This window comes from Spermophilus citellus (assembly GCF_964194105.1).
Source record: "Spermophilus citellus genome assembly, contig: SCAFFOLD_238, whole genome shotgun sequence".
In the NCBI taxonomy this organism is placed as follows: Eukaryota; Metazoa; Chordata; class Mammalia; order Rodentia; family Sciuridae; genus Spermophilus; species Spermophilus citellus.
The window spans coordinates 381,907-396,026 of NW_027672789.1; the positions used below are offsets into that span (position 1 = coordinate 381,907).

The window sequence follows — 14,120 nt, forward strand, 5'->3', positions numbered from 1 at the left end:
CTGCTCTCTGCCGTGGTGCTGAAAAGCCTGCTCTTCTCTCCATGGGTGAGGGGAGTGCTGAGGCTGTAGCCGTCCTTGGAGAAGAGCACCACAGTGGATCAGTTCATGAAAACAGCACACACTGACACACACACACACACACACACACACACACACACACACAGAAACACAACAACAGGATCATGGCAGTGGCAGTGCCTATCAAGGGACTTCAGCTGTGCCTCCTGAAACATGAGAGAAACTGGTGCAGATTGGATAATACCCATGAGACTTGGGTTGGAAGGGCGATGGGAAACCTGTGTGTCTGGCAGTGAGTGGCACCAGGACCTGAGCAGGCAGAGAAAAGGTCCCAGAGAGAGTGGTTTTTCTGGAAAGAGGTGCAGAGAGAGGAGAGAAGCCAGAGGCAAGTAGCCAGGAAGAAGGAGACGGTGAGAGATGAAATGTTGCAGGCCCACACAGAGGAAGGTGTAAAATGGGTCTGCATTGTCTCAGGATAGAGGGATGGTGAGGACTGATGCAGAGCACAGGGAAGGAGGGACAGGCATAAGGACTCAGTGAGGCACAGCTCCTGTTAGGAAAGATTTCTAGAAAGTTTGAGAAGGCAGGCCTTTCACATTCTGAGCAGAGGCTCAGGTGACATTTGCACAGTAGCTAGATCTCCCCAAAGGCTGGAAACAGGGAGAATGGAAACAGCATCAGAGATCCATGAGAAAGCCCCAGTATGAAATGGAGGGGAAGCAGTTCAGAATGGAGGGATGTTCCCAGGAAGACGGAGGAGAGATCATGTGCTGAGATGACTGCCAGACATTGGGGGCACATCCTCCCACCTCCTTGGGACAATGACCTTACACGTGGGAAGGCTGCTAGCATTTCAGTTGTTTTCACACAGAGATCCCCTGGAACGTTGTAGTGCAAACTTTCCTGATCTGACTGTCTCTGCTTCTGCCTTCCCTGGTTCTGGACATGGGTCGGGCTCCTTTACTGTGATGGGGGGCTCAGCGTGCTTGGAAAGAAGAGAGGACATAAAGAGTGTGCACCTCCCCACTGCAAAGGGAACCATTCAGCATCAATGTAGGGCTTTAATTACCTTCGTGCATTCAGAGGTGTCCCGAGATGCTGAAACACAAAGGGACACACTGTTAATCCAGGTGAAGAGGACCACACAACTCAGACCTTCTTCCACATAGAGCTGAGGTGCATGGTTTCACTCTGCTCAACAGTACGCTATCTGCTGAGTTTCCACGCTGGCTGGTTCTGGCCAAACAACAATTATGTGACTCAAAGCTAATAGAGGAGCTTCGTGAATAGGTTTCCTGAAACATGCAGTTTCTTTCACAAAACTGAGATTATGTGTCAAACAGGCATAAATAGGACAGAAAAGGGTACCTATACCAATGCCAAGGTGCAGACTGATGGGGAGCTCAGCAATCTCCCATGGCAGCCACGAAGAGGGACCCTGAGAGATTCAATGGCAAAGCCCAAGTAAAAACAGAAAAAAATCCCAGCCAAAGGGCTGGGTTTGTGGCTCAGTGACTGAGCGCTTGCCTTGTACATGTGAGGCCCTGGGTTTGATTCTCAGCACCACATAAAAAGAAAGAAACAAACAAACCAACCAACCCAGCCCTCCACGGCCAAAAAAAAACCCACCATTCAAAGTACATATCTTACTAGAAACCTGTCATTTCTCAACAAAGCAAGACATGTGAAGTAGTTAGCTGAGATACTTTGACAGGGACACTAGGACACCTATGGTTTGTTTCTCATACCCCTGTAGGACGCTGGTTCCCCTTGTGCATCCTCTTCTCCTGTATTCTCTGGCATAACCGGATTAGACTTTCGTGATCCCCTCGAGTGAGAACAGATAGACCCCATATCTAAGAAATAAGGTTTGTTCGGTGTAAATGATTGAGACATGGCGATCCAAAGGACCAAGGTGAAATTGGAAGGTCACAACTTTATCAATAATCATTCATCTCTCTCTCTCTCACACACACACACACAAACAAACAAACACCCATATATGACCCAGATTTTGGATGCTTGAAGAACAAATTCTATAAAAAATTCCGTTTACAAACGAGTTTTGTTCTGAGGAAATTAGGAGCACCCTAAGCTCGTGGGAAGGGTGCTCCTGCTGGTACCCAGATTCTGTCTCTTGCCTGCTGGGTGACCTTCTCTTCCTCTGTGTCCCTCTGCTCACCCCCTGGCCCTCACATGTCTTCCTCCTCAGCCCCGCCCCACGCTCCTTGTCCCCTCCTGCCCAGCTCGCCTGACCCTTCACTTCTCACCCAGGTCCTTGGCACTGATGGACCGGGGCCTCCTGGCCTTGTCTGAGGTGGTCCTGGGGCCAGGTCAGGTCTGGTGTGGACAGAAGGGCCCTGCGCTGCACTGGGGGGGTCTTTCCCAGTTGTCAGGCGGCAGTGGTGGTGCAGGTAGAGACCCCATAGCATCTCTCCCACTCTGTCTTGGGAGGAATTCATGGTCCATGAAATGAGCCTGGATAGGTAGCACCATGCCATGCCCTGGAGTGGCTCTGCCTTTGAGCTAGCCACCCCAGGCCTAGCTATCCCCACCACTCACATCTTGGTGGTCATTAGTCTTCTTGTGTGTGTGTGTGTGTGTGTGTGTGTGTGTCTGTCTGTCTGTCTGAGACACAGATTTTTTTTTCCCTTCCTGGTGAGTATACAGCAGTCTCTGCTGGCTTGGATTTTACCTTCCTTAAACAGTATAGCTCAATACTCACATGTGTATTCATTTACATATTTATTTGTTATTTGAATGTGTCTTCCTCTGTGAAATCTTTTTTGAAACTTCTCATCCGTGTTATACTCTGTTGGGACGTGTTCCCCACCCTCCCCCAAATATATGGACAGTACTTTGAGTATTCTGCACTATAAGCACTTGATTGTGAACTAAAAACATCTCCCACTCCAGACCTGACCTTCGAACATGGGACACACAGTGACTCAAAATGACAGTAGTAGGATTTTTTTAGTTTTTCCATTTTTTGGTACCAGGGGTTGAACTCAGGGGCTCTTGACCCCTGAGCCCCATCCCCAGCTGTATTTTGTACTTTATTGAGAGACAGGGCCTCACTGAGTTGCTTAGGGCCTCACCATGGCTGAGGCTGGCTTGGTCTCACGATCCTCCTGCCTCAGCCTCCCGAGCAGCTGGGATGACAGGTGTGCACCACTGGGCAGAGGACAAAGTAGGATTCACAGAGGCAAAGCCCTGGAGATTTACATGGTGCAATCTTGGAAAGAGGAAGTCACAGAATCCAAACCTGGAGTGCTTCTGAACCCCAGAGATTGCAGGTAAATGCCAGAGCCCATACACCCGGTGATGGGGTCAGCAGGGTCTGCTCACAGGATGGAGGTCACAGTAACAGGGGTGATATGGTCGACCTGCACCTGGGAGAGTTTCCCAGAACCTGGTTAAAGGCAGAGCTCATTCCTGCTACCTGAACAGGGCTTTGTCCCCTGCTCTGCTTCTGTGTCCGACTCTGTCCACTGAGCATCTTAGGTTTGCTGATCTCTGAATTTTCTCAGTATTTGAGGCAGTGTCCTGTGCAGCTCTGTCTTTACCCCACTGTTTTGGGTCCCATCCCCTGTCTTGCATAGGATGCCTTTCATTGTCCTTGGGGGCCTGCCTTTTCTGAAATTCTGGCAAATTCGGTGAGCAAGGACAGGCTCAAGCAATTCTATGTATGATTTTTCCCCCCCAGTGGCAAAGTGAATTTTTTTTCCTGCAATTAAATTTATTTACATGCAGTGCTGAGAATCAAACCCAGTACCTCACACGTGGTAGGCAGGTGCTCTGCCGCTGAGCCACCACCCAGCCCCAACACCACTACCTTGTGAGAAGCTGCAGTGCCCTGGTCACAGGGTGTCTTCAGTCTAAAGTTCCAAGCCTCTTTGGAATGTGAACTGGGTGTTAGGCCCTAAAGAACCTTCCCCCCCTTGGCCTTAGACCACCTGCCATCATTCACACCTTAACAAACATTCTGAACTAAACACATATTTTCATTGAACCACCCTGATCTACATCAGGGGGGGGGTTTCATGCTCACATCAATTTCCTGATGGTGCTTCTTGTAGTTTTGGGAGTTGATTTATTTTTGGAGATTGGGTTACTTCCTCAATTTGGAGATTGGGTTACTTCCTCAGTTCTACCTCCTATTAGATTGAGAGCAGATAGGTTTGCTGCCTCGTGTGTCTGTCATCCTTTGGGGATGTGTGTTTGTGACAGCTTGTTGTCTGGGTTTGTGACTCGTAGGGACTACGGTTGGCTGAGGATCTCACCAATATTTTTGCCTTGGTCAAGGTAAAGGGGCATTGGAAATTGCTTCTCTCTCTCTTACTGTCTCCTCTATGTGTTTTTTTTCCCCAAATGAGGCATGAGATAGAAGTATCTCTGAAGTGGTTATTTTCAAGGTAGGAATTCATTCATAAGCTATTAGAAGCTGCAAGTGAGCTCAGAAAAGTAACAAGATTCGAGATCCGTCAGTGGTTTCTGTCCATGAGAAAATAAAGACTCAAAATGAAATTAAAAACAATCTTAGTGACAATCATATCAAAAGCAGAATACTTAGGAATAATTTTTAGAAAGTTGTGGAAACCTGAACGCATGAATGTTTATATATTTGTATGTGTACAAATATGTATATATTTATATAATAACTACCTATAAATAATATATATTGAAATCTAGAACACATGGCTTCTTTTTAGAAGATCTAATAACATCCCTAAATCCCATACTTCTTTTTGAGAGCTTTACCTTTGTCACAGAAGACACACGAGAATGTAAAGTGTGCAGTGGGCGTACTTTTCAAAGGTGATCATGGGCAGGACTTGGTCAGCAAGTCTCCCACCCCATCTGCCCACCCACAAACACCTCACCCCTTCCACCTCACTTGCATTCGACCACCCAAGTCCACACCAACTCCTCAAGATGCAGCTTGCTTGCAGAGAATGTGCATGTCAGTGGCCTCTGGGGGTCCCCTGGCAGAACACCATGACAGCCTGGGTAATGTCACATGACCTACTGGACACTCCAGATCAGTTGAGTGTGTGACAGGTACAAAGAGAATCAACATGTTGTTATCTTGTTGACTAATAAACTAAAAGACACGTAATCTCTCTCTCTCTTTTTTTTTTAAGTTTTGGATTGCTTCTTTTCAGTTTGATAAAATTGGGCTGAAGAACAGTTTCCTATATTTTTTTGTTGTTTCTTTGGGTGTAGGAATTTAAGTTGTGTAACAGTGAGTTTAGCAATACATACACAGGGGAAAAAAAATCAGTGGTAGAGCCGAGCAAATAATTAATATATTTGTCAGAAAGTGTATTATATATTCATCGTGGCGTATCACCCAGACATGAACAAAAATAAAATCCTGGAATGTTAAGGAAGATAGATGGAATTGAATGCATGAATGTTTATATATTTGTATGTATACAAATATGTATATATTTATATAATAACTATATAAATAATACATATCTATAATTTACATATATATGTTATATATGCAATATGTATTCATTGTATGCATTCTATCAATTCTGTTTTTCTTAAGGACCCTGGCTAATCCAGGCATAAGCTCAGAAAAATATCTGAGTCATATGGTATTTCTAGTTTTAATTTCTTGAAAAACCCCATATTTTTTAAAAAAAAATTTTTAAATTGTTGATATACCTTTATTTATTTTTTTCAATATATATATATATATATATATATATATATATATATGTGTGTGTGTGTGTGTGTATATATCTATATCTATATCTATATCTATATCTATATATATATATATATATATATATATATATATATATATATTAGTTTTAGGTGGACACAATATCTTTATTTTAGTTTTATGTGGTGCTGAGGATCGAACCCAGTGCCTCATGCATGCTAGGCGAGTGCTCTACCACTGAACCCCAGCCCCAGCCCAATAAATTTTATTTTATTTTACTTATTAATTTATCTCTATGTGGTGCTGAGATTTGAACCCAGGGCCTCACACATGCTAAGGCAAGCACTCTACCATTGAGCCACAACCCAAGCCCTCATATTGTTTTTCATGATGTCTCTATTAGTCTGTATTTCTAGCGAGAATGTCCAAGTGTTTTCAGAAATAGAATTGTTTTTTCCAATAATTTCAAAACAACAAAAAGATTACCTGCTCATTGCAGCACATGTTGTGTCTCAGGTATTTGGGAGGTTATTTTGGGAGAATCTCTTGAGCCCATGAGAGGTTCAACATAGAGGTCCATCTGAAAATATAATAAGATGTTCAGGAGTAAATTTCCCCAAACAAGTGAAAAAATTACATGATGAAAATTACACTGACATATTTTAAAAATTAAAGATCTGAGAAAAGATGAGAAATCGAATGTTCCTGGATTTGGAAGTCAAGACGCCAATCATTTACATATTGATTTAAAATTCCAGCGCAGTCACTATCAGGATCTCCACCTATTTCTTTATGGAAATTGACAGTCTGATTCTGAAATTCACAAGGAATCAATCACAAGGGCCCCCAAGCAATCTTGAATCGAAAAAAAAAAAAAAAAGCAAACTTGCAGGACTCATGCTTCTTCTGTATTCCAAACTTGCCATAAATCCACAGTAATCAAGAGAGGATGGTACTGGCAGAAGGACAGAAATGTGGGATGATGGAATAGAACCAATAAACCTATTCGTAAACTAATTTGAATGTATAGTTTCCGAACACGTGGTGCTGGAATATCAGATCTCTACATGCAAATAATTAACTTGGAGCCCAGTTCCATTCCATATACATGAACTCCAAATGGGCCAAAGACCTAAATTAAGGAAATAATACTATAAAACTCAAAGGAAATATAAACTCAATTTCAGAGGATATGGAGACAGAGCGGGTCCGCGATTCTGGTCTCTCCATTACACCTAAAGGAGACAGTGATCTGAGAGGTGAGTGTCAAAAATGAAAGGGAGGTGTCTGTGGCCTGGGAATGTGGTAAGACTTGGGAGAATTGAAGTTCCTGAGATGAACCCCAAGTTTGCCCTGTGGTTGGTTGGTGGCGTGGGCTCTGCAGGCAGACAGATCTGGGTTTGAATTTCTAACCCTGCCCTGTAAGAGCACTGTGGTCTTGGACAAGTCACATGACTTCTGTGAGCCTCAGTTTCCTGGTCGGTCCAGTGGGGATGGTAATAATAATTTTTATCCTACTATATAGGATAAAAATTAAATGGGGGTATGTGAACGGCTGACTGCCCTGGCTGATGCACTCAGCAATACATTGTCGTATGTATTAAATGTGATTATTTCTGGTTATAAGGATTTTGGTACATCCCTTTTTACCCACGTTCTTCTATCATAATATGCCTTTGTTGATTTGATGCCTCATTAAATTTTAAGTTCCTTGAGGTTACATGTCCTCAGCACCTAGCAAGATGTCTCGCACCCTCGTACTCTCCAAGAACCAGAACACGTTTACTTAATCAGTAGATCAGGCAGCCAGCCATTAGGCAATTCAGTTTTATAAAAAAAGTTTGAAGACTGTCACACTCAAATATGCATAAAATAAAAAGTATAAAAGCAAAAATCATTGTGTCTAAGGCATGGGTATACCTATCAAATTTGTGCTTTAATATGAATGTACACTAAAAGTGAAGAAGAATAATTAACATTTTTTAAAGGTGGATGTGTTAGAAGTGGTATGTAAATAGTGCTCCTGCTGTGTGACTGTCTCAGGGCACTGAATGTGTGGGTATCACCACAAGGGGGCACTGTCACCTCTCTCAACCCTGGTGACACGCAGGCTTGATGAGTCTTGGCTGAGCTCCTGGATTACTATATTCCACTCCCAGTGTTGATCTCCCACTTTGGAGAGAGAAAGCTTGCCTGTCTCAGTGCCAAGGATAATTTTGTCATAAGCCACCCAGGCGTGGGCACAGTAGTTTTACATTCTCCTTGGATGTGGCTCAAGTGGTAACGCGCTTGCCTGGCATGTGCCGGCCGCTGGTCAGCACCACATAAAAATAAAATAAAGACGTTGTGTCCACTGAAAACTGAAAAATAAATATTAAAAAAATTCTCTCTTAAAAAATTGAAAGAATAAAATAAAACGAGCCTTATAAAATTCATATGGATGCAGTTATTTCCACATTACAAATTAATACTTTTTTTCAGGCCATTCAGTATCTTACATTTCATTAAATCAGAGAATGTTAATATAATCTAGTATAAACATGTTAATGTTAGGTTAAATATTTATATCTTATGAATAGCAAGCTAGGGAATCTTCAAAGGTCAAAAGGAGAATGAGGCGGGCTGGGACTGAGGCTGGGGCTGAGGCTGGGACTGAGGCTGAGGCTGGGGCTGAGGCTGGGACTGAGGCTGAGGCTGGGGCTGAGGCTGGGACTGAGGCTGAGGCTGAGGCTGAGGCTGGTGCTGAGGCTGGAGTTGAGGCTAGGGCTGAGGCTGGAGTTGAGGCTGGGGCTGACGCTGGGGTTGAGCCTGGGGCTGGGGCTGGGGCTGAGGCTGAGGCTGGAGTTGAGGCTGGGGCTGGGGCTGAGGCTCAGGCTGAGGCTGGTGCTGAGGCTGGAGTTGAGGCTGGGGCTGGGGCTGGGGCTGAGGCTGAGGCTGAGGCTGGTGCTGAGGCTGGAGTTGAGGCTGGGGCTGAGGCTGGGGTTGAGCCTGGGGCTGGGGCTGGGGCTGAGGCTGGGGTTGAGGCTGGGGCTGAGGCTGAGGCTGGTGCTGAGGCTGGAGTTGAGGCTGGGACTGAGGCTGGGGTTGAGCCTGGTGCTGTGGTTGAAGCTGGGGTTGAGCCTGGGGCTGGGGCTGGGACTGGGGCTGAGGCTGGTGCTGAGGCTGGAGTTGAGGCTGGGGCTGGGGCTGGGGCTGAGGTGGGGTTGAGCCTGGGGCTGGTGCTGGGGCTGGGGCTGAGGCTGGGGTTGAGGCTGGGGCTGAGGCTGGGGCTGGGGCTGGGGCTGAGGCTGAGGCTGGGGCTGAGGCTGGGGCTGGGGCTGAGGCTGAGGCTGGGGCTGAGGCTGGAGTTGAGGCTGGGGCTGAGGCTGGTGCTGAGGCTGGAGTTGAGGCTGGGGCTGAGGCTGGTTCTGAGGCTGGGACTGGGGCTGGGGCTGAGGCTGGGGCTGAGGCTGGGACTGAGGCTGAGGCTGGGGCTGGGGCTGGAGTTGAGGCTAGGGTTGAGGCTGGAGTTGAGGCTGGGGCTGGGGCTGAGGCTGAGGCTGAGGCTGGTGCTGAGGCTGGAGTTGAGGCTGGGGCTGGGGCTGGAGTTGAGGCTGGGGCTGGGGCTGAGGCTGAGGCTGAGGCTGAGGCTGGTGCTGAGGCTGGAGTTGAGGCTGGGGCTGAGGCTGGTGCTGAGGCTGGAGTTGAGGCTGGGACTGGGGCTGGGGCTGGGGCTGAGGCTGGGGCTCAGTGGCAGAGCGCTTGCCTAGCATGCTTGAGGCACTGGGTTCGATCCTCAGCCCCACATATAAAAATAATATTCTTTCCTTTGGTCAGTCAGAACTGTTGTCAGAGAAAGTAGTTTGGGCTGATGTTTTTAGTAGCAAAGCCTCAGCTATTCAAGTCTGATCCATGATTTCGGGGTATCCCACTGTCCACCGGCTGTTGTTGCTGGACTGGCTTCTATCAGTGAAGCGGTCCCGTCTGGCCCAGTGTCAAGCAAATCCAACTTGCTGAAGCCCCCAGCTCTCTGAGCAGGTTCTGGTCTCTTATCCCATCTGCTGGCAACAGGTCGCTTGATGGAAGGCAGACCTGGTTTCTCCCTGTTGACATTTGGATAGCCTGGACTCTCCCTGCCCTCCCTGTGGCCGGCTGACATCTGTCCTTCTGGTGATGAGGACCAGCACTTGATGAGGAAGTTGTCTGTTGACCCGAGTGTGTTTCCCCACCTTATAGTAAGTAACTCACAAGTGGCAGCCACCCCCCAGAGGCAGGAGTGCGTGGTTAAGTCTTTTGACAATTAGGCTACTTGTCACAGTATGTCTCCTGTGTTTGCAGGAGAACTTGAAGGGCTGTGCCTTCCTTAGACACCTTGGTGTGAGCCCTAAGGCCCACGGTGGATGCTGTTTGAGGCTTCCTAACCGCTCTGAGACAGCTTGGTGTCCAGGGGTACAAGTAAAGTATTTCACATCTGTTCATTTTCAGGCTGCAGATGGACATTTAGCTGTCCAAAATTAGGGACCCCCCAAATGGCAGAAGCATGACATTTCTAGGAGCCCACATGACATTCTGTTGTTCGTGACTTCTTTAAGGCACTTGATCTTCTGCTTTTGATAATGACTTCAAAATTCATGCTCATTGGCTAATCAGGAATCCCACATGGGGGACTTTATTTATTTATTTAACAAACCTGAGCTTTTTTAAGAAAAAAATTATTCTACTTTGTTATACATGAGAGCAGAATGCATTACAATTCATAGAACACATACAGAGCACAAATTTTCATATCTCTTATGTACACAAAGAATATTCCTACCATTCGCGTCTTCATACATGTACTTAGGGTATGATGTCCACCTCATTCCACCATCTTTTACAAACCAGAGCCTTCTTACGAGACACCTATTTCTTGGTTCTTGGCTGTGAGCAGTCATTTACATATTGCAAAATGGTTCCTTTATTCAGTCATGACTCCCACAGTTATCCCTTTTGCTAGCCTGTCATTAACCAAAGTAAAAAAAAAAAAATTAAGTCCCTGACGTAAGACAGCCCAGCAGGACTTTGAACTGAAGTCCTGTCCCTCAGAGACCGCATTCTTCATCTGTGTGGCCAGGGGGGACAGCTCAGTGCTGAAAGGCCCCTGGGTTAAATCTCCAGAACCATGAAAAAAACTCAAATATAAGACCAGAGAATCCTTTACCGTGAAGCCAGTGTGTACTTGGAAGGGACAAGGAACAGAGTGTGTGTTGGCTCAGGCTGAGGGGGTTGAACTTCATGAGGCAGGCGTGAGGGAGGTAGATCGAAGCCATGTTTGGTTAGCAGATATTCTGATCTGACAACTGATAAGAAAAACCTGTTCAATTAATTGTTTCTGAAGGAAACAAAATGGGAATTTGCAGTTCATAGGGAGTTGATGAAAATTACAGTCAATACCTTGGGCCTTGTAACCTGCATCCCAATTGGGCGAAATGCTGCAATTTTGAGCCCAAAACTTACAACATCTCTACAAGCCAGTGGCAAAATGGAATTATTGGATGACCCATTGTTAGGGAATTGGCTGGTGTTGGCAAATTCACATGCTTGTTATTACAAGTGGTGGCCGGAAAAAAAAAAAGAGAGAGAGAGAGAGAGAGATGAGCGGTCAGTACCTTAAAGCAGGTGTAGCTATGTGTTTGTTCACTGGTGAGAATTGTGACCCTGGAAGAGGAAGAATGTGACATTGGGTAAAAGGAATCCAGGGAGTGGGGACCTCACAGATTTTTTTTTTTCCCTGAGCTGCTCAGAACTTTCTTCTGACTGTTTAGGAATTAACCACGGGGAACTCTGGCTTCACAGTGAGAGGACTCCCCAAGTTGGGCATGTATTTATTTGTTGAGAGCCACAGTTTAGTCGGAATGACGCCTGGCATTTTGCTAGAGGGAATGGTTGAAAGGTGACCCTGCTCAGGGATTAGGGTGGATCCTCCTGGGAATAGGGCGGCTCCAGGATTAGGGCGGATCCTGCTGCCTCGGGCACCCACTACTTTGGAGTTCCTGTTGAGTTCTTGGGGGTGGGGTTCTGAGCACGCAGAGCCCGGTGGAGGGAGTGTATTCCCGGGAAGTGTGTGTAGAATGCCCGGTAGAGTTCAGGATTAAAGAGTTGCTGTTTGAACCTACAAGGCTTTTTGGCGGCTCGGTTATTTTGTGCCCAGCCAGACGGCGGAATTTATTCTCACCAGTTTCCTTGTGGACTACGAATCCAACAGGCTACTCACTGAATTTTGTTTTTCTAGCGCCTTTTGTAAAATCTTGGTGCCATCTAATTCCATTTTGCCCAAGTACTTAATGTTTAAACTTTATATGATGTGATTTCTTTCCTAAGCAAATCTAGGCTGCAACAGTGAGTTCACATAGGATGCTAAAGGTCAACGCCAGATGGACACAACTGTGTTTTCTGAAACTCAACTTTTTAAAAACTGACGTATGAACCTGTGGACTTGGTACTTCCTGTGGGACATCATGTTTCCCAAACAGGACTCAGTTCTGAAGTTTAGTGTTCAAAAAGATCTCTGTTCATCCCAAACAAACCCTGAAACTCTCCACCCAAACCCAACAACTAATTATCCAGCTAATCTTTCCCAAGAAGATTTTTACGACTACAGTTTTAATTTTTTTTTTCAAAGCGTACAACACGTACCGTGTCAGGCTTACTGTTGACCATGCCACCAAATCTTTGAGGCCAAACAAAGAAAATGTCTCCAATCAACATCAAATAAGAGCCGCTCTCTAGTGGGGTGAGTGGTGGTGGTGGTGGTGGTGGATGACCCAGAATACCCTTCCTACGACTGACCCTGAGAAAGGGAATTCATACAAGGTCTGAGCTGGCATTGGGACGAAGGTGATGCTTGATGGGAGCAGCTTCCTCTGGGCGAGAGGAGGGACCCTCAGAAGCCATGAGATGCAGATCATGCCATGGCAGAAGAGTCCTCGGGCTCCATCCCAGCCTCTGGAGATGTGAACCGAAAAGTACTGATTCTAGGGAATGAAGTTGAGTTATTCTCATAGAAGAAACTGGAGTTCTTTGTTGCAACACAAGTTTCTATGAACCATGCTTCTTGTCACCAAAATGAACCATGCAACGAATCTGTGGATTCTGTTGTCCCAAAAAATAGAAGCAAAGGGCTGGGGGCCAGGGTTCAGTGGTAGAGCACTTCTCGCCTTGCATGTGGGAGGCACTGGGTTTGGTTCTCAGCGATGCATGTAAATAAATAAATAAAGGTCCATCAGCAACTAAAAAATATATTTAAAAAAAATGAAAGACAGGCCAACAGGAAACACCAAGCAATCTGTTGAAGCATCTGGGGTGCCGTGCTGGGAGTAGATCATGGCGAGTTCCCATCTCTTTTACCTTGGTACTTGTTTTGGAGGGTGCCATCAACTTTCTTGAGATGCCCTTTAAATGGGAAAATCATTTCACCCGGTCACCTCGGGGGCTGTTTTTGAACTTCATTGAGCAAATGTCTGCCTTCTGACATCTTCAGAGGAATGAATTGTCCGTAGACCATCAGCCCCCTACTCACTCTTCCCAGAGGATAGATAAATGATGAGAGTGGGAATTTGGGAAAAGTTGGTTATTTGGAGGCTTAGCCAAATCTCCCATTATCCATTTGGTCTACACACATAACCTCTTGGGACATGAATATGTGCCGCATTCTGGCTGGGCACAAAATAACCGGGAGGTCACGAGCCACTTGTAGGTTCAAACAGGAGCTACTTTATTGCCCGAACCCCACGGGAACTCTCTAGAACTCCCCGGAAACTCTGCGAGAACCAACGGGAACTCAAAAGTAGCGGGCCCCTGAGGTAGCAGGAGCCGCCTTATTGCTGGACAGCAGAGGTTTATATACACAACTGAATACACAGCTTGCCCCAATCTAGCATCATCCAGTTACAGCAATCAGTCACCATCCCAGTGATTATACACAGCTTAACTTAATCACCATCATCCCAATGGCTTGCTGGTGTCACTTCTCAACCACTCCTTCTGGCAAAATGCCAGGCATCATCCCGACTTGGCTGTGGCTCTCAACAAATATGTCCCCCGTGGTCTCCATCTCACAGAGACACAAATACTTGGTGGCTCACAAATTGGGTACTGATGTTGAGAGGGAAATGCAGAATCATTCTTGTCCCTGGATTTCCTTCAAGGAAAAGCCACAGCTGTGAGGGTGGACCAGAGTCCACAGTGTCCTTCAGTAAGTCAAACTAGGGGTGGGAGAATGGCCATGGTGCCGAGATATCTTGACTTTCCCCTTGGGATTTGTGTGTCTGTTACACAGGTCACACTGCTGTTCCATAGGTTTGTCACCTTGAGAACACTTGTTTACGTAAGTGCTAATGTCATGGGGCAGAAGGCTCAGAAAACATACCAGTCCATTTTGTCCCAATTGGAGAGTCTTTAGCTG

General features: G+C 46.1%; 1 long non-coding RNA gene across 1 annotated transcript; it reads right to left on the bottom strand.

Moving 5' to 3' along the window:
• Window positions 1–665: 665 nt before the first annotated feature.
• LOC308640616 lies at window positions 666–1,865 on the bottom strand. Its single transcript, XR_014020314.1, has 3 exons — window positions 1,767–1,865; window positions 1,088–1,116; window positions 666–1,003 (listed from the first exon to the last, which is right to left on the bottom strand). It is a non-coding gene; the product is annotated as an uncharacterized lncRNA (long non-coding RNA).
• Window positions 1,866–14,120: the final 12,255 nt, after the last annotated feature.